Source organism: Hyaena hyaena, unplaced genomic scaffold (assembly GCF_003009895.1).
Source record: "Hyaena hyaena isolate Hyena2069 unplaced genomic scaffold, ASM300989v1 scaffold_4, whole genome shotgun sequence".
Lineage (NCBI taxonomy): Eukaryota > Metazoa > Chordata > Mammalia > Carnivora > Hyaenidae > Hyaena > Hyaena hyaena.
The window spans coordinates 8,570,650-8,595,147 of NW_024080636.1; the positions used below are offsets into that span (position 1 = coordinate 8,570,650).

The 24,498-nt window shown below is 54.9% G+C and overlaps 1 protein-coding gene and 1 long non-coding RNA gene across 3 annotated transcripts in view; one reads left to right on the forward strand and one right to left on the reverse strand.

Moving 5' to 3' along the window:
• Positions 1-2,839: 2,839 nt before the first annotated feature.
• On the reverse strand, positions 2,840-4,879 carry LOC120233785. Of its 2 annotated transcripts, none has more exons than XR_005528916.1 (2): positions 4,179-4,879; positions 2,840-3,826 (listed from the first exon to the last, which is right to left on the reverse strand). It is a non-coding gene; the product is annotated as an uncharacterized LOC120233785 (long non-coding RNA). The 2 variants fall into 2 exon arrangements; XR_005528917.1 differs by having other exon boundaries at positions 2,840-3,881.
• Positions 4,880-5,158: 279 nt separating this feature from the next.
• The window catches only part of ZBED4 (zinc finger BED-type containing 4), a 31,933-nt gene continuing 12,593 nt past the window's right edge, over positions 5,159-24,498 (forward strand). The window contains exon 1 of the mRNA XM_039235149.1: positions 5,159-5,283. The gene's annotated coding sequence lies outside the window, so the exon portion shown is untranslated. The remainder of the gene's footprint in view (positions 5,284-24,498) is intronic.

Here is a 24,498-nt window from a genome sequence, read left to right on the forward strand (position 1 = left end):
AGTCCACCAAACAACAGAACACACATCTTTCTCAAGCACTGGTGCAAGTGAGGAGTTCTATCCACAGCATGGAATGCCCCTGGGCAGTACAAAGGAACAAAGTATCAATATACGCAACATCGTGGATGGATCTCCAGGGAGTGGTGCTGAGCAAAACAGCCAATCCCAGAAGATCACTCACTATGTGGAGTACTAAAGTGACAAAAATTCTGGGAACACGGGACAGATTAGTGGCTCCCAGGGACAAGTGACAAGGCAGGGGCAGGAGGGAGGTGGTTATAAGACGGCAACACAGGCAATTCTTGTTGCAACTCTTCAGCATTTTAACTGTGGATCCACGAACCAACTTCTGTGGTAAAAATGTACAGAATCTGGGGCGCTTGGGCGGTTCGGTCCACTAAGCCTCCGACTTCGGCTCAGGTCATGATCTCGAGGTACATGAGTTTGAGCCCCGCATCGGACTCTGTGCTGACAGCTCAGAGCCTGGAGCCTGCTTCAGACTCTGTGTCTCCCTCTCTCTCTGATCCTCCCCTGCTCGTGCTGTCTGTATCACTCTGTCTCTCAAAAATAAATAAATGTTAAAAAATAAAAATAAAAGTACAGAATTTGATACATACATTAGGACAAGTAAAACTGGGGAAATTGGAGCAAAGTCGGTGAACCGTATCAGTGTCAATATCCTGGCTGAGATTCCCCCCCCCCCCATCCTTTTAAAGAACGTCAGTTACCATTGGGTAAGTCCAGCTAACAAGGGGTCCTTCAGCATTATTTCCTGGAATTGCATAGGAGTCTGTAATTACCCCCATAAACTTTTCAATTAAAAAAATTCCACTGCTAAGAATGTTTTCTGACGAAGTAACTGGAGGGAACTGCCAAGGTGTCAGAGCAGGCAGGTTTCTCTGAGAAGGTTCTGGACAGGGAGCTGGACACAGCTGGGCTGATTTCACACAGAAGTTGATGTTTTGTTAAGTGAAATCAGTAGAGCAGAAAAGACTACACACAGCAAAATCTTTTCTGTTCTTTCAATCTGCAATCTTGTGTAAAAAAGCCTGGGCAAGATACACATTGAATTGTTTTCGAAGTTATCCTTTTGGGTTGGGATTGTAGAGTTCTCGCTTTTTCTTTATTTTCGTGTTGGCTGGATTGTTTATACCTGTAATGATTACGGTTGCTCGAGGAAATAAAGTATACCCAGTAAAACTTTAAATTTCAACTAAGTAATTTTTTAGTATGAAGATGTCCCATGCGACGTTTGTACTTGTATTTGCTAAATCTGGCAACCCTAGTAATGGCCATAAACTCCAAAGCCATTTCCACCGTGGAAGATAAAGCAGAGCCAGCTCCCTCAGGCGGGGTCCTCCATGCAGGAGGGCCAGGGCCAGCGCGTGCGTCCACCTGAGCCCCCTGCGCCGCACCCGTTCTTATCCAGGAGCCTCCTGGGTGCCTCGGCTCGCGCCAGCAGCAGCCACAGCTGTTCCCCTGGGATTATGTCACCATCCAGTCTTACCTTCTCTCATCCTCCCCGGACCCGTGCCCACCCCAGCCTTAGGAGACCCTCCAGCCCCTTTCTGATCTGACCTCTCCCTGCTCGGCTCACCATTCACACAGGTGCCAGTTCCTGCCCCAGGGCCTTGGTGCTTGATGCGTCCTGCGCCCCCTAGGACCCCATGCCAGCTGCAAGGCCCCTCCTGGCAGCTGCTGCTGTAAGCTCCGCAGCTGCCGCCCCCGCAGCTCCTGCCTGCCCTGGCCCCTTGCCAATTCTGGGATTTCTCTCCTTCGGCCCCCACAGTGTCCGCTGGAGGTGGCATGGCTCACCCCCGGGCCCATCACCTCAGCACCTCCCCGCACCCTGAGCGGCCTGACACTCATCCCCAATGCTCCTCCACCCTCCTCTTCTACACCCCAGGAAGGGGCCAAACTCCAGTGAAGGCCCCCCCAGCCACTTCCTCGTCCTCACTTTCCCAGCCAGCTGGTGTCTCCCTCCTCGGGGCCTCCACGTGGACAGGACCCGTCCGCCCTCGGAGCAGAGGGAGGAGCAGGTCTGGAGGCCCGGGGGCTCCAGAGGGTACAACTCCTACCCTCCTGCTTCGCCCCGTCACGTCACCTGAGAGTGGGGAAAGGGAAGCCCCAAGGTCTCAGCGGCAGGGCTGGGGCTGGGGGCTGGGCAGCGGCCCTGGGCACATTGGGTCGCCTGCCCTGACATCGGCGATAGGCACCCGGGGCCGGTGTTCCTTACATACCTACTCTGTGCCCGGGGCTCCCGCACCTTCCCATTTCCGGCCGCATCACTCCCCAGGCTGGCAGCATCATGACATCAACGTCACCAAGACAGGAACCATTTGGCGCAGCTCTGAGGTTCCAGGGCTGCGTGGCAGGCTTTCTGGAAGCTCATCTACCCCCACAGGAAGGTCACTCCAGGCCATGATTCCCCGGAGGCAAACTGTGGGGACACCTTCACACATTTGCGTTAGGGGCCTGGAGTCCTCTCGCCCCTAAGAGCACAGGGGTGATGAGAACACTTCACAGGTGGTGGCCACAGGGGCTTCCCCTTGCTGGTCCCGGGGGGCCCTGCAAACTCCATTCCAGCCTCCACCCCGGGAGGCCTGAGAGGTCCTGGGGAGAGCAGCCATGGAGACACCTGGACCCAGGGGGAGAGGCAGTATCCAGATGGGGGGCACCCGTGTGGGTGTCAATTCTGGAGGAGAGAGTTTTGGGGTTCAGCTGTGTCAGTGCCCAACTGCACCCTGGCAGCTGCAGCTCCCCCTCGCAGGTCAGGCTTGGTGTCCACCTGCCACCACCCCCCTCACCTCTCGACCCTGCCCTGGTCTTGCAGAGAGTGGAAAGTGCTCATCAAAGATTTATTACATGAATGGACACAGCTGTTCACTGCGGCCACCACACATCCTGACTCGCTGGGACAGCTCCAGTTTATGCTGGTGCTGGCTTCGCGGTCAGTAGCACTCGACTTCACGGCCAGCGTGTCCCGCTCAGGCATTAAGTTACACGGCCGCTGTAGGTACTCAATCATTCTAGGAAGGGTCCAAGTGAGCCACACCTGCTGACCTGCATGAGGGAGGGTGGACTTGGTAAGTCAGTCCCCCAGGGAAGAGTGACTGCCATTCCGAAAGGGGAACCTTTCATGTCCACACCTAGCTTGGCTCCTGGGAGTCGTGGGGACTCAGTCAACATCTTCTGCCACGACTCAGGACCTGCTTGGTCTTCTCCTGCTGGGCGTCACACATGGTGCAAATGACAAAGGCCCTATGCTCTCAGAGTGTGAACTGTACTCAGGGGGGCCGCCGGAGGCCGGGAGGCAGGGGAGGGACAGACGTGCCTCACAGAGAACGGTCAGAGAGAGCTTCCCTAGTACGGTGACATTTGGGCGAAGATATGAAGAGGTGAGGGGCGAGGTGGCCCCAGTTGAGGAAAAGCATTCTAGTCGGAGGGAACAGGCAGCGCCAAGGCCCTGAGGTGAGGCACAGAGGACAGTGTGGCTGGAGCCAAGTCAGGGAGGGAGGGCAGTGTGGGCCTGCTCACCGCGACTGTAAGAACTCTGGCTTTGAGTGAGACAGTCGCCCGAGGGTGTCAGCGGACAGGTGACCACAGCAGGGCGGAGGCAGAATGGAGTTCATTCATCCAGAGCAGGAGTCCACCACTTTTTCTGCAAAGGGCTAGAGAGCAAATATTCCTGGCTGTTGCCGTCACGTGTCCGTTTCGCCTCCTGAACTTGGCCTGTGCGTTGCGAAGGCTGCCGCCGGCCGGGCGTGAGCCAGCGAACTGGCTGTGCTCCAGGACGACTCCGTCAGGACACCGACGTTTCAATCTCCTGTAATGTCCACGCGTCATGAAATATCATTCTTATTTTGATTTTGCTCCAGCCACTGACAAGTGAGAAAACATTCTTAGCTCCGAGACCATAAAAACGAAACCAAGCAAACCAAGCGGGCGGCCGGCCGGATTTGGACGGTGTGTGGCCACACTCTGCGCGCTGCCCCCTGCGCTCCACAAGCGTCCAGCAGGGCTCTGCCGCCGGCGAGGACACACAGACAGCGGTCCGCAGCCCTTGGGGCCTGGTGAGAAGCAGGCGCCGGGCCGCGCTCAGTCACGGAGGTCAAGCCCCGAGGCCGGAGCGGAAGGAGCCGGCGGGGAGGGCGCGGCGGGGCGCCGGGCCTACTCACCTCATCGGTTAGCCTCGTAAAGTGCACGCTTGTCTCACGTCCGCACGACGCAAGCTGCGGCCTCCAACAACGTACATTCAGCGGGCGCGACCTGTGTGGAAACGGCACATCCCACGTGCGGGGCGCACCCACCCCGGGGCCGGCCCAGGGGAGGGCGCCGCCCGGGGGGTCTCGCCCGGACCCCGCAGGGCTTGTTTTAATCCCTGTGCTGCAGTGAGTGGGCCGCGCGCGGAAGCGCCTTATCGTCTTAAGACTTAAGGGCTTAGACGCACGGCCACGAAGCCGCGGCAGCCCTCGCAGCCCCGCGCACGAAGGGAGACGCTCCGCGCGGCTCCAGGGTAAGGCGAGCCCCGGGCCCCGCGGGCAGCTCGGCCCCGCGCCCCCCGCAGGTGGGCTCCCTGCCCCGGGCTTCCGCGGCTCTGCTGCTGGGCAGGCTGGGCGCCGGGCACCGCGGGCAGGAGGCCACCAGCTGCGGGGCCAGGGGCGCCGCGCAGGCCGCGGAGCCGGCCACCGCCCGCAGACCCCACGGCAGCCCACCCGCCTGCGGGCCCGGGGGCGGGGCCGGCACGCCGGGACTGCGCCTGTGCGGTCTCCCAGTCCGGCCCGGGGACCAGGCCGGCGCGCGGGGACTGCGCCTGCGCGGTTGGCCTAGCCGGGCCGGGGCACAAGGCCGGCGTGTGGAATCGGCGCCTCAGAGGCCGGTCCGCAGCAGCCCGGGGGGCGGGGCCGACGCGCGCAGACTGCGCCTGCGTGGGAGGCCCTCTCCGGGATGGGGGCGGGGGCGCGCCTGCGCAGTCGGCCCGGCCTGGCCCGGGGCGGAGACCGCGCCTGCGCAGTGGTCCCCGGCTCTCCCAGTCCGCCGCGCCTGGGTTCCCTGGTGCCGCCCGGCCGGCCGGCCCCGCCCCCGGCCCCGCCCCGCGCCGCGCGGGGCGCTGGGAGGGGCGCAGCGTCCGGCGGCGTCGCGGGCGGCGGGCGGGCGGCGGCGGCAGCGGGAGGGGCCGGCGGGGGCAGACAAAGCCGCGGCTAATGAATGGGAGCGTTCGCCCGCGCCGGCCGTCGTCCGCAGGCGGGCGGGAGCCGCGCCGCCCGGAGCCCGGCGCCCGAGGTGAGTGCGCGGCGGGCGGCTGGAGCGGGCTGTGCCTCGGCCGCGAGCTCGCGCCGCGGGCCCGGCCGTCCCGGCGCGCCGTCGGAGGTCGGGGTCCGCGCGGGGGCAGGGGCCGACGGTCGAGGCGGGGTCGGGGGTCGGGCCGCGGGGCCGGGGGGCCGGGGGCGCCGCGACATTGTCTGCGCCGGGCCGGGGGCGGCTTCGGGGGCGCGGCCTGCGGTGGCCCGGACCCCGCCCGCGCTCCCGACTCGGCCGCGGTGCCCGGAGGGCTGGAGCTGACCCCGACCCCCGTCCCCGGGACCCCCGGCCCCGATCCCCGCCCTCGGGGTTCCGGCCCGCGCCCTGCGCCGCCCGGCCCCGCGGCTGACAGCTGGCGTGCGGCGGGCCGGGCCGGTCGCACCCGAGACGCGTTTTCCGGACGGCAGGATTTTGTTGACAAAACACCTTAAGTGGTTGAAAGTTGGTGCGGGGTGCGGGCCCCGGGGTACGGGGCCGGGGTCCTGGGCGCGTCTTCTCCCCGGCACTTTGGTCCCCGCCGCCACGGCGAGTTGCCCTACAAATCGCATTTGGGATTTTTTTTCTCGGTGTTGCTCGTCTTCAGGGGTATTTCCAGGAAGAGACGGTCGCCGTCTCCGTGTCCGAGGAGGCGCGTGCTTGCGGAGCCCTCGGTCGTCGCGTCCCGGCCCCGCCGCCCCACCTTCATCAGTAAGGTGGGAATCCAACGGCAAAGCGTAATTCCACACGGCTTCCAGTGGTAGTGGTTGGTCTGGACCCGGGCTCAGTCGTGTGTGTCTGTCCCGCAGCGCCCGCGGCCCCCTCGCGCCCCCGCGGGTCGGGGTGACGTTCGGGGGACCCCGCGCGCCTCGCTGGAAGCGGTCTCCGCCAGCATTGGGACTGGCTTCTGTTGGCATTCTCCTCTTTGTGAAAAAGGGAAGTTATTTGTTTTGAAGTTAACTCTGACCAAATCGAGGACATGGTTTTAAAAAAAAAAAATCCTCTTCAGGCTTTTCTGCGGCCAGGTCGTTAAGGCAAGGGCATCCTGGTGACTTTTCATGAGAAATGTTAATATTTGTCGCTTTGTCTGTATCGTGGTGATAAAATGAGGCCTGGAAGTAGTTAGTTGGAGTTTTTCAAAAAGTACTTTGAATAAGCCAGATTTCACTTACAAATTTATTTTGGTCACACTCAACAAAGTTTCCTTTCGAGCTCACAGGAGCTAAACTTCAGGGCTTCTCTTGGGGTTGGTGCTCCTCCCTGTGCTCACCCCCCCCCCCCACACGGGGCATGTCCGCTTCCCATTTTCTCCCACAAGATCTAGCGGGAGGTAAGAGTTCTGAGCATCTGCAGGAAGTTTCGTGGGACACGGTTAGCCTCCTGTATGGGAAGGGAGCTTGGACTCCGTCTACCTGACAGGTGATCACTTGACAGCTACCCCTGACCCCTTCCTGACACCACTTCTTCTGGTTATTCCTGGTAAATTTTTTTTTTTAATTTTTATTTATTTCTAGGAGAGAGAGAGAGAGAGACAGCGTGAGCAGGGGAGGGTCAGAGAGAGAGGGAGTCACAGACTGAAACAGGCTCCAGGCTCCGAGCTGGCAGTCAGCACAAAGCCCGACGCGGGGCTCAAACCCATGATCCGTGAGATCATGACCTGAGCCGAAGTCGGATGCTTAACTGACTGAGCCCCCAGGGGCCCCAGAACTCTGTTCTCTAATGTCACTATGTGCAAGTAAGGAGGTTTGTACAAGACACAGGCTGCGGAAGCAATGTCCCAACGCCTTGGAGGAAGATTTAAAGTAGGTTGTTGGAGTAGCTCATGGGATTCCGAGTCTGCGGTGCAGCTGACACGTGGTGTTCGCTGAGCGAGGTAGTGCGTGGACCTGCGATCCGGGCCCCGTCCGGCGCAGAGTGTGGAGACCAAGCAGGTCAGGGGGGCATAGAGCCGGAGTGGGGGTCGTGGCCAGTGCAGACCCCTCTGCACCTCGGGTAGCGGTGTCGCCGGCTCCTGCAGTCTCCGCACTCTGGTCTGACGCGCTCCCTCGCAGTGACGGCCGCCGTGTGAGAGGCAGGAAGCAGGTGCATCACGTGATGCGTCACCGGACCTGGTGCCCGGGCCTCGGACGCTCGGCGAGCAGCCCCTTCGACTCCTCACCTGCGTCCTCTGCACAAAACACAATGTTTCGCACCCTCGGCTGCCGTTCTTCTAATTCCTGTTTGGTGTTCAGGCCCTGTTTAAGTCCGGGACTCGAGAACAGAAGCCGTAAGCGTCCGTGCTCCTTTTCCGTTCTGTGTTTCACTGATTTAGCTGCGTGGAGACGTCACAGCGCGCCATGGCCCTGACCGTCCTGCCGCCTCGTGTCTGCCTTCCCCTCAGTTTCTGGCCCCCACAGGGGTCTGGCCCTCTCCCCTTCCGGGGCTCACCCTCGTTACGTCCCCGTCTTTCCCGCCCTTCTCCCTCGCCCCACCTTCCGTCACCCGGAGTGTTCTTCACTCCGAAGTAGCTCACGCCACTTCCTTGCTAGTTGTTTGATGACGTGCTGTTGGTAGTTCAAGTTCTGGAAGCATCGCTCTGAGAAAAATGAAGCCTTTCCTTCTCGTGCTCCCTGTGTCTGAGGCAGGGGTGCCTGGGAGAGACAGAGCGGCTGGACTGAGGTGTTCTGGCCTCTCACGCTGTACCTAGCAGGGGTCTACCTGCTGGGGGCAGTAGTGCTTTTGAAAAGAAGGCTCCGGAGACCTGAGCCGTGATGCTGGTCATAGACTTAAACCAGAAAAGAAGGTCCAGCCAAGAAAACACCGGCAGGTGCAGGCAGAGGTGATGGCAGTTTCTGTTTGGGAAGTATGTTCCAGGAGACCCCTTCTTGGACGGAATCCAAGCCTGGAGGGTCTGGGGCCACAGACAGAGCCCCCAGGGAAGAAGGGGCGGCGTGGTGGATGGAGAAGCCGGCCCCTCTGCTTGAGCCTGAGTCCTGCGGGCCCCGCCGCGTCTGCAGCCGCCTGCGCTCCTCTGGGCGCCTGCTCTGGGAAGGCCTGTCCGTGGTCCACGTGTCCCAGAAACCAGGCTCCTGGCCTGGGGACCGGGCTGAGGTGGGCTGTGCCCTGCTGGCCACCCGGGGGCCCTCTGTGCTCCTCCATCCGGAGGGCCCTGCACCTGCTCTGTGCCCCCACAGAGGGACCGCCTGGGGGCTGAATGTCATCCATGGCCACCACGAACTGGTCCTCACCTCGTGGTCTGCCGCTTGCTCTCTGTTCGGGGGGAGGGGAGAGCCCTTCCGGGACGGCTCCGGTTTCTCTGTCACAGGCCATGTTCCTCGTCCTGTGGGTAGAAGGACACTTTCAGTCAGGACCCGTCGTAGCTTCCGGCCACAGTAGCGACTTCAGCCTGTCCCCCGTGGGACTGCCCTGGACCCCGCAGGGAGGGGGAGGCAGCAGGTGTGGGTATGGGTGTTGGGTAAAGGGGACCCACAAAGCAAGTGAGCAGAACCACACAAAGAGCCCTGGGCTGTGACCCAGATCGTTTCAGGGACAGAACAGGGACCGGCTGCCCTTAGCACGGTCTGTTCGCTTGCTTTGGAATGCGCCCTGTTGCCAAGGTAGCCTTATCGCCGCGTCTGACCCCGTCTCATGGGAAGGGCTCTGGAGCTGGTTTCCGCAGTTAACCCTTGGCGGCCGCCTCTGCCCTTGCCCCCGGCCCCCATGTGCGCGGAGCTGGCACTGCAGCAGCCTCGTCCTTCGTGAGCCCCGCCGCCCGGTGGAACGCGGCTTTGAGGCGCGTGGTGCTGCGTCCACCCCCAGGACGCGTCGGTTACGGTCGCTCACGCTCGGGTGTGTAAAGTGACTCTCCCGTGGGGACCGATCCTAGCTTATGACCTTGGGGGAAGACGGTTGTGTCCAGGTGTGAACCAGGCGGGCTGTCGCTGCGGCTCATGGATCCTGGGCGCTGGACAGCTCGCTGGGAGCTGCACACAGGTTGGCTTGGGTTTTAACGGCCAAACTGTGGAGTTTTCTGACTTAGAGCGCTGGCCGGAGCGTCACGGTCACCGCTGCCTTCTGCCCGTCTGGTGCTGGCCGCGCTTCGGCAGGGGAAGTCACATGCCTTCCTGCGCTTCACCCCTGAATGTCCTTTTCTCCAAAGAAGAGGCAAAAGGAGACCCTTCTGTGTGACCAGCAGCGCCGTCACCGGTCACGTCCAGGACGCGGCACAGTGATCTCTTTGCCCCCGCGGGCCGGCTGTCCCGATGCTTCCGTCGCCCCAGTAGCTGGTTTCCCCAAACCAGAGTCCACTCTGTGTCGTTCAGTGCATCACACCTCGTTACTTTCTGTTCTTCTGCAATAACGCCCCCCTACCCCCCGTTGTGTTCCATGGCAGTGACCCCTTGAAGAGACTGGGACCATGGTCTTGTGAGAGCCCCGTGTTCAGGATCTGTTCGCGTGCTGTCGTCTCCCTTGTCCCCAGTGACTGGCGGGAAGGGGGTCAGAGGCAGGTGGCGCATTTCCACAGGGGGACACCGCCTGCTCCGCCGTCCTGCTGCTGAGGCCGGCGTCCGGATGTTCTCGACTTTATCTGTGTCCCTCTGGCCCGGGCATCCCGGGAAGAGGGGACAGACGCCAGTCCCTCTCCCTGTCTCCCCTCTTGTCGGGGTGGACGGTCCTGTCTCCACCGTGGCAAATGCTTTTGTTTTTCCTTCTCCTGTTTTGAGTATCAGCGCAGACCGATGCATTTTTATTTATTCATTGCGTTGGAGTCCGTTAACGGCTTCTGTTTGTGTTGACGTTCACGTGGTTGTCGCTGAGCAGCGGTGAGCCCCACGAGCTGCCTCCTGCCCCTCACGCGGCATCCTTAGGAGAGCACCTCTCTGGTCCCTCTCCTGACCTGCCGTCGGTCACTGCGCCGGAGCTGCTGTGCTCCCTTTTAGCGCAGAAAAGAATTTAGAAGCCGAGACCTCGGTGCTAGATGAGCCCCCCGTGTGTACGATGGCTGCTCTAAGCGCCTGTCTCATGGGCAGAACCATGAAACGTTTTTTTCTTAATTTTTTAAATGTTTTTATTTCTGAGAGAGACTTCTGAGAGAGACAGCATGAGCAGGGGAGGGGCAGAGAGAGAGGGAGACACAGAATCCGAAGCAGCTCCAGGCTCTGAGCTGTCAGCACAGAGCCCGACGCAGGGCTGAACCCACGAACCGTGAGATCATGACCTGAGCCGAAGTCAGACGCTTAACCGACTGAGCCCCCCAGGCGCTCCCCCAAAACATTTTTTTTAAAACATTGTAAGTTCATACTGAATCTTTCAGTACAAATTTGAAATCGTATTAAGGTTTTACTTAATTTTTTTTGATTTATATATATTTTGTTAGTTTGAGAGAGAGAGCATACACAGGCTCACGGGGTGGGGAGGGGCAGAGAGAGAGAGGGGGAGAGAGAGAGAGGGAGAGAGGGGATCCTAAGCAGGCTCCATGTGCAGAATGATAATCACTTATTTGTTTTATGGACAAGTATACATAAAACAGGGTTGTAATATTACAATACTCGGTTACTGCTACTAATGAAACCACTTAAATAAGTTTAAGGTGCTTTTGTATTTGTTTTTTAGGTTTTATTTTTTAAAAATTTTTAATGTTTACTTATATTGGAGAGAGTGAGAGAGACAGAGAAAGAGCAGCAGAGTGCCAGAGAGGGAGACGCAGAATCCGAAGCAGGCTCTGGGCTGACAGCTCAGAGCCCGAGCCCGACGCGGGGCCCAAACCCACAAACTGTGAGATCATGACCTGAGTTGAAGTCGGAAGCTAAACAGACTGAGCCACCCAGGCGCCCCAAAGATTTTAAGTAATCTCTACACCCAGTGTGGGGCTTGAACTCAGAACCCTGAGATCAAGAGTCCCCATGTTCTCCAGCTGAGCCAGCCAGGCACCCCTAAGGTGCTCTTGTTTTTGAGGGTTTTTTATTGTTGTTGTTAATGCGCATTGTGAATAAAGTAGTGTGTTTTAAAACAACACTCTTGATGAATATTCTTTTGTCTGGAATTATGTTGCTCATTTGATATACAGTTAGGTTTGTTCGTTTCAGATTTGGAATTTTTAAATTTTACGTTCAAAATAATTACGTGGCTCAAAAGCCCAAATCCTATGAAAGATAGGATCAGAAATTTCACCCCGTCTCTGTCTCTCCACTCTTGAAGGCAGCTGTCCTATTTCTGCTTTATCCTGAAAAACCAAGCGCCACACGCATGTGTGTATCTCTCGTGGACTCGGCTGGTCTTTCATTAAAGGTGGCGAGTGCCGTTACGCTGTGTGTGTGTGTGTGTGTGTGTGTGTGTGTGTGTGTGTGTCGCCTTTTCATTGAGCACGTCTATGAACGTGCCCGACCTCCCCAGGGGTGTCTGAGAGGCTCTCCGGGCGCCAGGCTCGGACAGGTGCTGTTGTGCGTTGGCGGAGGGCCGTCTGCGGGGTCTGGTCCTGGCGCTGGGATTGCTGGGTCCAAGGATGTGATTGTGGGGGGGGCTTCCGGATGCCCCCCCAGCGTGTGGTCCCGCGAAGCCTTGTCGCGGCGCCCTAGTGCAGGCTGTCTCTGCGCCGCGTCGGCCAGTCCGCCCCGGTGAGACCCGGTGTCTCGGAGTGGTGTGCGCTTAGTACGCGTCAGTGTGGATGTGAACAATGGGAAAACACTAAAACGGACGTGTTGGGTACCCCGAGAGTACGAGATCAGTGAACAGACGGCTGTGTTAGTAAGTGGCCGGGTGTGACAGCCGGCAGCCGCGCCCCCGAGCGCTCGCCCGCTTCCTCCGCCGCCGCGCCGCCGCGCCGCCGCAGGTGGAAGGTGGTTTCTTTCGTCCTCTTGATAAAGAATAGAGCAGCAGCGTCTCCGCGTCCGGTGCTTCTGTACATCTGACTTTTTCTAGCCTATGGAATGGAACCTACCTTTTACTTTTTGGTATTTTTGTCTTTGAAACTAAAAAACGTGAAACAAATCGAAGGAACTTTGGTTGGGGCGCATTCTTTCGTCTCCTCCTCCTCTCCCTCCCGTCGCACGTCAGAATTTGGGGTTGTCAGAATTTGCGGTTGCCGTGCGCACCATTGGGGGGGCGGTGCCAGTTCCTTGACTGCTTGGTGTTCAGTCAGCATCCAGGTAGCCCGGGGGCTGCAGAGAGTGGGGGTGCCTCCTGTCTTGGGGCCCGGGCTGCGAGTGGCGGCCGCGGTGACCATGGAAGGGTGACGAGGTTTGTCCTGGAAGGACCCTGGGTTTGATGTGTCATGGATTTCACCCTATTTCTGTTTGCTGGAGAGGAGGGTCAGAACCATGGGGGTAACTGGTCCCAGACGCCACCCAGAGATCTCCCCTCCCAGGGTTGGGGGCAGAAACCTAACTGTCCTTTATACCTACGCAAATGGATCAAAACCACCACAGCAGCATAACCCTTTTGTGGTTTGAAATCCAAAGATAACCTGCTTCTTTTTTTTTCCCTTTAGTTTGTGCGGAAATAGTAGGAGAAGCTGATTTTCTTTAGTAGTAAAGCTGCTAGATCAGATGGCGGTGGTTCCCTTAAATTAGCAACATCATTGCTGCTTGTGATTATGAAATAATAGGCACAAAATTAGTCAAGCAACAGAGGGATATGTAAAATACATATAAAATAGAAAGTGAAAGTCGTGATGACTGCAGTTAAGTGGTGTATCCCCTTCTAGAAACATGTCTGTGTGGGCGCCCACTCGCACCCTGTGGTCCTGGCCGGCCTCCCCGGTGCTGCGAGGGCAGCCGCCGGGCGTGTGTGGGTGATTCCCAGCGTTTAAGTCCTCCGTCGTGACGCGTCACACACTCACAGAAGTGGTCATCTCTGTGAATTGTCACCAGGTCAAGAGATGGACACTCGCCCCAGGTCCCCCCACGCTCCCCAGTCCCAAAGTTCATCATTTTCCCGGCCTGTACCACTGTCAGTCATATACGGGGGGTCATGTGTGCATGTTCTTTTGTGTCTGGCACCTGCTCACCACGGTAGTGGATATGACAGTCTGTTTGTTGTCGTGGCTGTGGGATGTCCCACTCGCAAACCTGTCGCGCATGTTACCTGCGGTCAGGAGCCGGCTTCTGACCACGGTGATGATGGCCGTGAACGTTTTTGCATTTGTCCTTTGCTGTATAAGTGTCCAGGCACCCAGTGGGCGTGCCCCTGTGAGTGCTCACGCAACCCTGTATGTGGGGCTCTGGTTTGCCGGGTGCGCAGGCCTGCTCTGGTGTGGTTGCACTCGTGTGTCACGGGCCTTCACCAGCGCCGGGCACTATCGGCTCAGCGTGTGTGTGTGTGTGTGTGTGTGTGTGTGTGTGTGGTGGTACGGATTTAATTTGTATTTCCTTGATTTTTAAGTCTTAGTTTTAATGTGGCCTGATTTGTCCATCTTCCCTCGATAGTTCTGTTTTGCCCTAAACCAAGGTCGTAAGGATGTTTTTCCATATCACACTCTTTATTGTTTTGCCTTTAGCGCAACCATGGATTTAGGGGATGGCGTGGATTGGGGGGATGGCGTGAATTAAGAGTCAGGTGTCATTTTTTCCACGGAGAGATGGGCTTGTCCCGGCACCGTGTGTTTAAAAGCTCCCCCTTCCTCACTGCTGTCGGCGTCCCTGGCAACGACCGTTGGTGCGCAGGCCGTGTGCGTGGGTCTGTCCCCAGCTCTCCCATCTGTGCCAGTCTGTGGCCCCAGAACCAACACCACGAGACCCTCCTCGCTGTAGTTTCGTACCGTCCGCCTTTCTTAAACCCTTCTGACTTCGAAGTAGAGTGCGGACACAGACACAGAAGTAAGCGTACGGTTTGATGCGTTGTTATAAGGTGGACGCTTCTGTGACCGTCGCTTGGGTCAAGAAATGAACTTCTGCTGGCTTCCCAGATGCCTCGTCTGTGCTCCCCCCCTCCCCCACCAGAGCACCTGCCGGCCTCACTTGGGGATGGCAAGTCCGTCCTTGCTTGTCTTCGTGGTTTTGTGACCAAACCACGAACCAAGTCCGAATTAAGTGTTGCTGTTTACTCGGATGACGCTTCACGATCATCTGGAGCTCGCCCCCACCTCCCGTGATGGAAGTTTTTTGTGTTTGGACTTGGGGTTCTCGCAGTCTTCGTTCTGCTGATGGCGGTCCTCCCGCGTGGGGTCTCTGGTTTCCTCTAAAGGAGGAGTTGGATATCGAGGTTCAGTCAGATCGGGTTTGACCTCGGCAGGACTCCTTCGCGGCGACGCTGTGTTCCATCATGAGCACCTACCGTGCGTCTCCCTCCGCTTTGATGCTGGCAGCCGGCCGTGCGCGGACGCCGTGGGTTAATCCAGACAAGCAGCTTCGTGTGTCTGCGGGGCTTCCGGTAACCGGAGCCTGTCACCGCCATCGGTTACCCAGCGCTCCAGTCCACAGGACACGGGGATAGATGCTTGGTTCTTCCCTCTGTCAGTTTTCAGAATAATCAGTTTTCTGTCTCCCTCCAAAGGTGATCAGTTGAGGATTTTATTGTTGACTTACCTATTTTTATTTTTGAACGAGAGAGAGAATCCCAAGTCAGCTCTGCACTGTCAGCACAGAGCCCGATATGGGGCTCGAACTCATCAACCGTGAGATCGTGACCTGAGCCGAAGTCAGATGCTTAATGACTGAGCCACCCAGGTGCCTCATGAACTCAGATTTAAACATATTGGATGAGTTTTAAAGACTTTATTTTTAAGTAATCTCTACACCCAGCATGGGGCTTGAACCAAGTGCCCCAATAATAGTTTCTGGGGGGTCAGTCGGTTAAGCCTCCGACTTTGGCTCAGGTCGTGATTTCACAGTTCGTGAGTTCAAGCCCCAGATTGGGCTCTGTGCTGAGAGCTCAGAGCCTGGAGCTGCTTATGATTCCGTGTCTCCCTCTCTCTGCCCCTCCCCTGCTCACACTCTTGTCTCTCTCTCTCTCTCTCAAAAATAAATATAAACATTTAAAAAATTTCTTAAAAAGTCTGTTTGACTGGATATAAAGCCCTCGGCTCACATTTTCTTCCCTTCAGTATCTTAAGTATGGTGTTCTCTTGTCTTCTGCCAAAAACACTGCTGTCAAATGCATGAGAATTTGACTTTCTTTCCCAGATAAGTGACTTAGTCTTTGGCCCGAATGCCGTTCTGTTGTAGTGTTCGTTGTTAAGCATGGATTTCTCGTCCACACGGCCTGCTCCATCGGTATGTAGCTTTACAAGTTGTAGTTCAGGAAAGGATTTTAAGTTTTCCGTATTCTGTTCCCTTGCTTTGTCCGCTGGGACCCTGTGGGGTGGGGCGGGGCTCCGGTGCGTGGGTGGGTGGGGTCTTTACCAGCTTCCAGTCCGTTCCTCCGGAGTGCTCTTTAGCCCTCTTTTTCATGAAAATAAATTCCTTTCCTCTTCTGTTTGTTTTAAGTGATTAGTTGTGGAGTTTACTTGTTCTTACTGCGCTTCCAGCTTAGTCTTTATCTTTATTCTTCTTTTATGTTTGTTTTTGAGAGAGAGAGAGAGAGAGAGAGAGAATGCGAGCCCATGCACACAAGCAGGTGGGGGGAGGGGCAGAGCAAGGGAGAGAACCCCAAGCAGGCGCCATGCTGTCCACATCGTTCGAATCCACGAACCATGGGATTGTGATCAGAGCTGAAATCAGGAGTTGGACGCTCAGCCGACTGAGCCAACCAGGCACCTCTCTTCTGTTTTCAAAGAATTCATGGAGTGTCGGTAGCATTTTCCCTGTAAATGTTTGATAAAATTCACCAGTACAGCTATTTGGGCCTACAGTTTTCTTTGTGGGAAGATTAAAAAAAATTTTTTTTGATGTTTATTTATTTTTGAGAGAGACAGAGTATGTGTGGGGGAGGTGCAAAGAGAGGGAGACACAGAATCTGAAGCAGGCTCCAGGCTGTCCGCACAGAGCCGGACGCAGGGCTTGAACCCATGGACTGTGGATGCTTAACCGACCGAGTCACCCAGGCGCCCCGGGAATATTTTAAATTACTAGTTCAATTTCTGTGCTTGTTATATATAGGTTTACTCCAGTCTTCTAATTCTTTTTGGGTCACTTTTGGTAACAATTATAGGAACTTTTCTATTTCCCCTGAGCTGAATTTGTTGGTAGAGTGTTGTTCCTTGTATTGTTGTATTCGATTTAATCTGTGAGGAGTCATTGGTAATTTCCTACATTTTTGCAACTTGTCATATAAATTAAGGATTTGTCAGTTTTCTTGATCTTTTAAAAGAACTGACTTTTGGTTTTCTTGATGTTCTGTACCAATCTTTTGTTTTCTGTTTCACTAATACCCTCTCGAATCTTTATTATTAACTTCTTTTTTGCTTTTTTTGGTCTAGGCTTGTTGGGGTTTTTTTTTTTTTTTTAAGGTGAATGCTTACGTTATTAGTTTTTTTACATGAATTGTATGACTTTAGGTTTTTTAAGTGTTTATTTAAATTCCAGTTAGTTGATATCCAGTGTAATGTTAATTTCAGGTGTAAAACATAGTCAAACCTTCTATATGGTCTCAGTTTCTTACTGAGACTCGTTTTGTGGCTGAACGTTCTCTATTCTGGAGAATGTTCCATGTGCACTTGAAAAGAGTATCTATTCCACTGTCTTTGGATGGAGAGTTTAAAGAAATGCTTACATTGTTGATCTGAGGCTTGTCTCCTTTCCTAATACAGGTGTTTAAAGCTATGAATTTCTCTCTGAGCCCTTTAGCATCTCCTGCATTTTGGCGTGTTACTTTCATTTGGATGAAAATACTTTCTAATTTCCTTTGTAATTTCTTTCTAACACATGGATTATTTAGAAATGTGCTTTTAGGGGCGCCTGGGTGGCTCAGTCGGTTAAGCATCCGACTTTGGCTCAGGTCATGATCTCACAGGTTCATGGGTTCGAGCCCCGCGTCGGGCTCTGTGCTGACAGCTCTGAGCCTGGAGCTGTCAGATCCCGTGTCTCCCTCTCTCTTTGACCCTATTGCACGCACGCTGTCTCTCTTTGTCTCTCTCTCAGAAATAAATATAACATAAAAATAAAAGAAATGTGTTTTTATTTCCAAGTATTTATTGATTTCTCAGATTCCCTTTGTTATTGTTTTATACTTTTTTTTTAAATATTTTATTTATTTTTGAGAGAGAGCATGAGCAGGGGAGGGCCAGAGAGGGAGGGAGACACAGAATCCGAAGCAGCTCCAGGCTCTGAGCTGTCAGCACAGAGCCCGACATGGGGCTTGAACCCACAAAATGTGAGATCGTGACCTGAGCCAAAGTCGGACGCTTAACCGACTGAGCCCCCCGAGCGCCCCTATTGTTTTAGACTCTAAGTGCGTTGTGGGTGAAGGGCACTTGTATAGTTTTAGCCCTTTGAAAGCAGTTATGCATGTTTCCCGGCTGTTGGAAAGCGGGGGTTGCTCTTGGGCCAGTGCTCGCAGGCCAGGCCACTGTCAGTGCAGGGCAGAGAGTGGAGGGCGGCGCTGTTCAGTCTTCTGCGCCTCTGCCTGCTTCCAGCCCGGCTCTTCTCACTGACGTGCCGTCGGGTTTGCTGGCTCTTTGGCCCGCTTCTGGACCCTCTAGTGACTGTGTCCGTTGCAGCTCTCCGTTTCGACATCCCGTAACTTCTGCCTGGTTCTCCTTCAGCATTTTTCTCTGGACGTCGATATTTATTTGATAAGATGTTGCATATTGTTCTATATCTCGTCTGTATATATCGTTTCCTTTAATTCAGCTAACACGTTTATAATGCCCAATTTAAGGTCTTTGTCTAGTGGGGCACCTGGGTGGCTCAGTCGGTTAAACTTTCGACTTTGGCTCAGGCTGTGATCTCGCAGGTCGTGAGTTTGAGCCCCGAGTCAGAGCCTGGGACCTACTTTAGATTGTGTGTCTCCTTCCCTCTCCGCCCCTCCTCCCCCACACCGCCCCTATCGCTCTCAAGAAAAGCATTAAATAAAGGTCTTTGTCTAGTAAATCCAACATCTGCGTCCTCTCAGGGACACTCTGGGGCTGCTGTCCCCCCGGGTGTGGGCCATGCTTTCCGGCTTCTGTGCGTGTTTTGTGATGCTCTCAGTTTTGTTGAAAACTGGACATCAGATCCTCCTCCCTCTTGTGTTTGTTTTTATGGCTGGAGTTTTGTTTTGTTTTAGTTTATTTCTTCCGTGGCTTTCCTCAACGAATTCTAGAAAGTCTGTCCCTTGTCGCATCTGGCCTCTGTCCACTCTGCTCGGTGAGCGTGGTGGTCAGTTGAGGGTTGGTCAGAGGTTTCCTTAAATGCCTGGAACCGGTGTGGCCGCTGGCCCTGCCAGAGGCTGTGTGTGCACATCTGTCCCTGAGCGTCCCGCCCTCACCTTCACCCCCTGCTCACACAGCGCTTCAAGGTCAGCGGGGGGAGGGAGCAGGCCGGCCGCCCCGGTCTTTCCTGGGCCCGGGCACCGTCCTGCACGTGCGTGTCCTTCTGCGTCCCCAGGAATTGGTCAGAGCTTTTCAAAGCCCCCCGTACGCACCTTGTTCCCCAGGTCTTCCTTGTAAACCTCTGGCCAGGCTCTTGCTGGCCCTACAGGCTTGGGAGCTGTGTGTTCTCCACAGACTCCTGGGGACACGGTTTTTCTCACAAAGCGAGTTCTCAAGTCACATAACAGCCATGCCCTGTGAATGGGGCTTTTCCAGGGACCTGTGACAAAGGTCAGGTAGCCGTGGTGCTGTGGAGGGGGACTTTCTGCGGCTCCCGCGGGGAAGGACGATGGCAGTTCCTGCATCACAGGTTATGTTCTGAGCCAGAGCTGCTCCGGCTGTCGTGAGCCTCCAGTCCCCCCGCCCCCGGAGATCTGGCCAGGCCGGCTCGGACGACTCAGCAGCGCCGGCTGGACTCCCGCGGAGCCGCGGGTCCCAGGGGCCCTGGTCCTGATGTTCTGGAGCAGCGGCTGGCTTTCGGAGGCCCCTTCTCGACGCTGTCCTCCCTTGGCTGCTTTTCTCCCCACGCTGCTCAGTTAAGTCAGTTCCCAGCAGTTCACGCAGGTCCTTGCCCTGGAAGGAAGTTCTGGCTGGTTGTTCGTTCCAGCCTCTGTGGGCCTCCCCATGGGCCGCTGACACACATCAGCTTTGTCGTGCGGCAGCCACCCCGTCCTCGGCACGTCCGCTGAATACCTGTGGGTTTGTCCCTGTGGCTTTGGGATTGCCGGGCTGTCGCGTGCCCGGGCCGCTTTCGTACAGATCTGCTGTCTCACAGGCTTCGTATGTGCTCTTCGTTTGTTCTCTGTGCTTGTGTTTTAGAGATGAGGAAATTCTTGTTGATTCTGCCTCTTTGATGATGTCCTCCTCAAGATCTTGGTTTTTCTCTTCTAGTTCTGTGCTGTGTTATCGACATTAACAAGTGAAGCTAACTGTATTTCAAAGGAATAAAATACGCTTAAGAGGGAAGACTGACCCAAAAAACTCTTGGACACAGTGCTAAACCCACGAGCCCAGACCCAAACATTTATAAATTACTGTCTCTACTTTGAACACTGTTTTTCCTCGGTGGTAAGTGTTAATATCCTGAAACTACTTTCCGGATGTTGTAGGACTGAGCAAATGAGTAAATCTTTGAAGGATCAGGGGAGCCAGATTTCTCACTGTTGGAGAAAGAAGCTACAGATGCAGAAGAGGGAGGCTGGCAGGATCTGTGGTGTTGGGCTGAGATCGGAGCCATCAGTGAGAACTGCGAGTTTATTCACGACGTGCGTGCGTGTAGGTGTGCGAGTGTCTTGATGGTTTTAGTTAATTCCATTGATCAGTTTCTAGAAGCGCCGGCCCCCAGGTGTGATGGGCGAACCGAGCACCGGCTCTTCAGCTACACCATTCTTGTTTTCACTGTTCTCCTCGCCGTCTGTACGCCACTGAGCCTCCCTGCGGGGTTCCGTCATTCCTGCCTGAAGGAACCCCGTCTGCAGTCCCTTCAGTACCGGCCGCCTGTGACACACCCTGTGCTTGCGTTGCCTGACGGTGTTTTTATTTTAGATCAGTTTCTTCAGGAATATTCTGCTGAGTATTGAATTCTGGTTTGGCCTTTTTTCAGAACTTCAAAGATACCATTCCTTTGTCTCCTGGTTCACGTTGCTTCTCTTGGAAAGTCAGCAGTCCGTGTAATTGTTTCTTTGGGTTTTTTTGTTTTTCTTAAAATAATTGTTCCGGAGGGAGAGGTTAGGACACGCGTTCCTCACCCAGCTGTGGCAGCTACCGGCTCATGGCCATTCGCTTGTCTGTTTCCCCCACTCAGTTATTTTTTTTTTTTTTAATGGTTTTATTTATTTCTAGGAGAGAGAGAGAGACAGCGTGAGCAGGGGAGGGTCAGAGAGAGAGGGAGCCACAGACGGAAACAGGCTCCAGGCTCCGAGCTGGCAGTCAGCACAGAGCCCGACGCGGGGCCCGAACCCACGAACCGCGAGATCATGACCTAAGTGAAAGTCGGACGCTTAACCGACTAAGCCACCCAGGCGCCCCCCACTCAGTTATTTTGAAGCAAATACCGGAAATCCTATTTTACCAGGACGTGTTTCAATAAGTGTCTTGAAAACAGGCATTCTTGGGGTGCCTGGGTGGTTCAGTCGGTTAAACGGCCGACTTCGGCTCAGGTCATGATCTCATTGAACATGAGTTCGAGTCCCGTGTTGGGCTTTGTGCCGACGGCTCATGGCCCGGAGCCTGCTTCAGATTCTGTGTCTCCCTCTCTCTCTGCCCTTCCCCTGCTCACACTCTGTTTCTCTGTCTCTCAAAAATAAATAGATATTATTTTTAAAAAAAGAAGAAAAGGCGTTCTTTCAAAAGTTGTATCCACAATACCTTTATCACAGCTTTAAAACTAATGATAATCCTTAGTATCAAATATTTGGTATCCAAATGTCCCACATTATCTAAAAAATATTTTAATGACTTTTGCTAGTTCAGGTCAGGATTCAAGTATAGTTTGTTTATTAAGGAAACTGGATTGTTTCCTGAAGAATTTCCTATAACCTGGCCTTTGCTGATTCTGTCACTCTGGTGTTTAAACATGTTCCTCTGTCTCATAATTATTTTAAAATAATTTTTTTGAAATGTTTTATTTATTTCTAGGAGAGAGAGAGAGAGACAGCGTGAGCAGGGGAGGGTCAGAGAGAGAGGGAGTCACAGACTGAAACAGGCTCCAGGCTCTGAGCTGGCAGTCAGCACAGAGCCCGACGCGGGGCTCGAACCCACGAACCGCGAGATCATGACCCAAGCGAAAGTCGGACGCCCAACCGACTAAGCCACCCAGGCGCCCCTTGTTTTCAGCACTTCTTAAACGAAGATCTTGGGGTTTGTGAGCTGCTTGGGCCTGTGGTCTGCAGGCTCCCGTCAGCGCTGGGAATCGCACTGCGGTCCCGCCGCCTGTCTCCCACGCTCTCATCTGCAGCTCCCCGCACCCCTGCCCCCCAGCGCGTGGGTCTCTGCCCACCATTCCATGCCTGTGCGCCCTGGACACGTGTCTCAGCCTCTCTGGGCGCTGCGGTTTCCTCGTGTATTAAAGTACAAAAGGGAAACCAGACTGTCCTCAAAATGTTGTCACGTGGTTTATTTCAATGAGTGACACAACTCAGACTCTCGCACGCTGGCCCGCGGCAAACACTCTGTGAGCAGTAGCCCTTCCCGTCCTCCTCAGCTCTCCCTCCTGCCCTGGGAGGGTCTCGAGAGACAGCCAGGGTCGATCTGGAACACGGCGTTAGCCGGAAGGGAGAAGATCTGGGCCCTTCCCGTCCCGCAGGGCGAGGGGCCCCCCCGCGGCGCCTGGAGGGGACGGAGAACAGCACTGTCCAGGTTGCGGAGCGAGGGGCGGCTGGGGGGGGCGCAGTCATCCTGAACCTGCCTTTCCCTGGGGTGACCACAGGACGGCAGCGTTACCTTGTCCCTGCCACCGGCCTGCGTCCCCTGCCTCCGTCACGGTGGCAGTGGCAGTGTGGCCTCAGGGGCGGGCGTTGTGGCCGCGTCGCGGAACCTGCAGGGCGCACGCTGTGGCTCCCTGCTCCGTGGTGGCCGCAGTGGCTCTTCCCCAGTGTCCTCGGGAGGCCGAGGGCTTGTCTTCTGCTCTACTGAGCACGCTGGTCATGAGTAGGGTCACAAGTGCTGTAAAACGTGCCAGATCTAATGTGACCATCGTTTTTGTCCGTTGTCCTGTTCGTGTCTTATCTGCTGATACTCCCTGACCCATGGCGTGTTAGCTGTCATATGCGGTGCTACGTTTAATTCGCTAATTTTTTTAATGTTTTATTTATTTTTGAGAGACAGAGTATGCATGGGGGAGGGGCAGAGAGAGGGAGACAGAATCCGAAGCAGCTCCAGGCACTGAGCCGTCAGCACAGAGCCCGACAGTGTGGGGCCTGAACTCACAAACCGCGAGATCATGACCTGAGCCGAAGTCCGACGCTCACCGGAATGAGGCACCCGGTGCCCCTATTTGCTGAATTTTTAGAACTTGCTAAGTTTTGTTGAGGTTTTCCTGTGATCACGGGGATACGCATCTGTTTCCTGTAGTGTGTTTGCTGGTGTTGGCGTCAGGAGAATGCTGCTCAGAGGGAGTTGGAAAATCTCTTTTATTTGCTGGAAGAGTTTGTGTAGAGCTGGTACTGTTTTCTAAGGTTTGGTAGAATTCACCAGTAAAGCCAGCTAGGCCTAGAAGTTTCTTTTTGGGATGGTTTTTTAACTATAAGTTTATTATTATTTTTTTACTGTTTATTTTTGAGGGGGGGGGAAGGGCTGAGAGAGGGGGCAGAGAGGATCCCAAGCAGGCTCCAGGCTGTCAGCACAGAGCCCCATGTGGGACTGTGAGATCGTGAGCTGAGCTGAAGTCGGACGCTTAACCGACTGAGCCCCCCAGGCGCCCCTCCCCACAAGCTAAATTTTTTTTTTTAATGTTTTATTTATTTCAGAGAGAGAGACAGCGTGAGCAGGGGAGGGTCAGAGAGAGAGGGAGACACAGAATCTGAAACACGCTCCAGGCTCTGAGCTGTCAGCACAGAGCCCGACGTGGGGCTCGAACCCATGAACCGTGAGATCATGACCTGAGCCGAAGTCGGACGCTTAACCGACTGAGCCCCCCAGGCGCCCTCAAGCTTAATTTTTTAAAGAGCGATCCGGGTCGTCTCTGTTGAGTTTCCGTAACGTGTTCTTCCAGGGGTTGTTTCACAGACGTTGCTGATACACAGCCATCCGTGTGCTTCCTCACTACCCTCCCGTCTGTGAGGCCTAAGACGCTTCCGTCCTTCGTTCCTGCTGTTGGTGAGGTCTGTCTTTGTCCGTGTAGAAGTTTGTCAATTGCATTGATTTTCCAAAGAACCAGGGTTTGATTTCATGGATTTCATGTCTTTCCTCTGTGGTTTTTTTCTCTCTGCTTTCTTTGGGATTAAATTTGCTTCGCTGTCCTTGCGATTTTTGTCTCTGACCCTTGGCTTAATATAGAAGGGCTATTGATTTGAACATATTCTGGATTTTTCTAGGCATCGCTCTGTTGGTTTCTCATCCAGTTCCCTTATTGTCAGGGACTTTTCACATTCATGGAGGTTTATTGTCCTGGGAATGGTTGATCTTGATGAATGTTTTATGTGCACCTGCAAATGATATGTGTTCTGTTTCTGTTGGTTGGACATTTCAACATGTCAACTAGGGCGTGTGGTACAGTGTCCGTAAAGCTCCTGTTAGCTTTCTGATTTTCTCTGCTCCTGGAGTTAACTGTTGCATTAGATGTGTCTCTGTAATTTTGACTCGCTCCAGTCTCCCTTTAGTTCTGGCCGGTGTTCATGTCTGATGAGCTGGCCCTCTGTCACTACCCCTAGTCTCCCTGTTGTCCGCGGTGCGTCCCTCTCAGTCTCCATCGGATGGTCATGTGCCCACTGCAGCTTTCTGTGGATCAGTATCAGCCTGGGGCGCCTTTTCCATCTTTGGCTTCTGATATGTTTGTGTCTTTATGTTTAGAGTGTGTTTCTTCTGGGCAGTTAGTCTTGCTTTTTTACTCAATCTTGCAGCCCCTGCCTTTTTTTTTTTTTTAATGTTTTTTATTTATTTGTGAGAGAGAGAGAGACAGCGTGATCAGGGGAGGGTCATGGAGAGAGAGAGATACAGAATCTGAAACAGGCTCCAGGATCTGAGCTAGCAGTCAGCACAGAGCTTGACATGGGGCTCGAACCCATGAACCGTGAGATCATGACCTGAGCCGAAGTCGGACCTTAACTGACTGAGCCACCCAGGCGCCCCTTTTTTCTTTT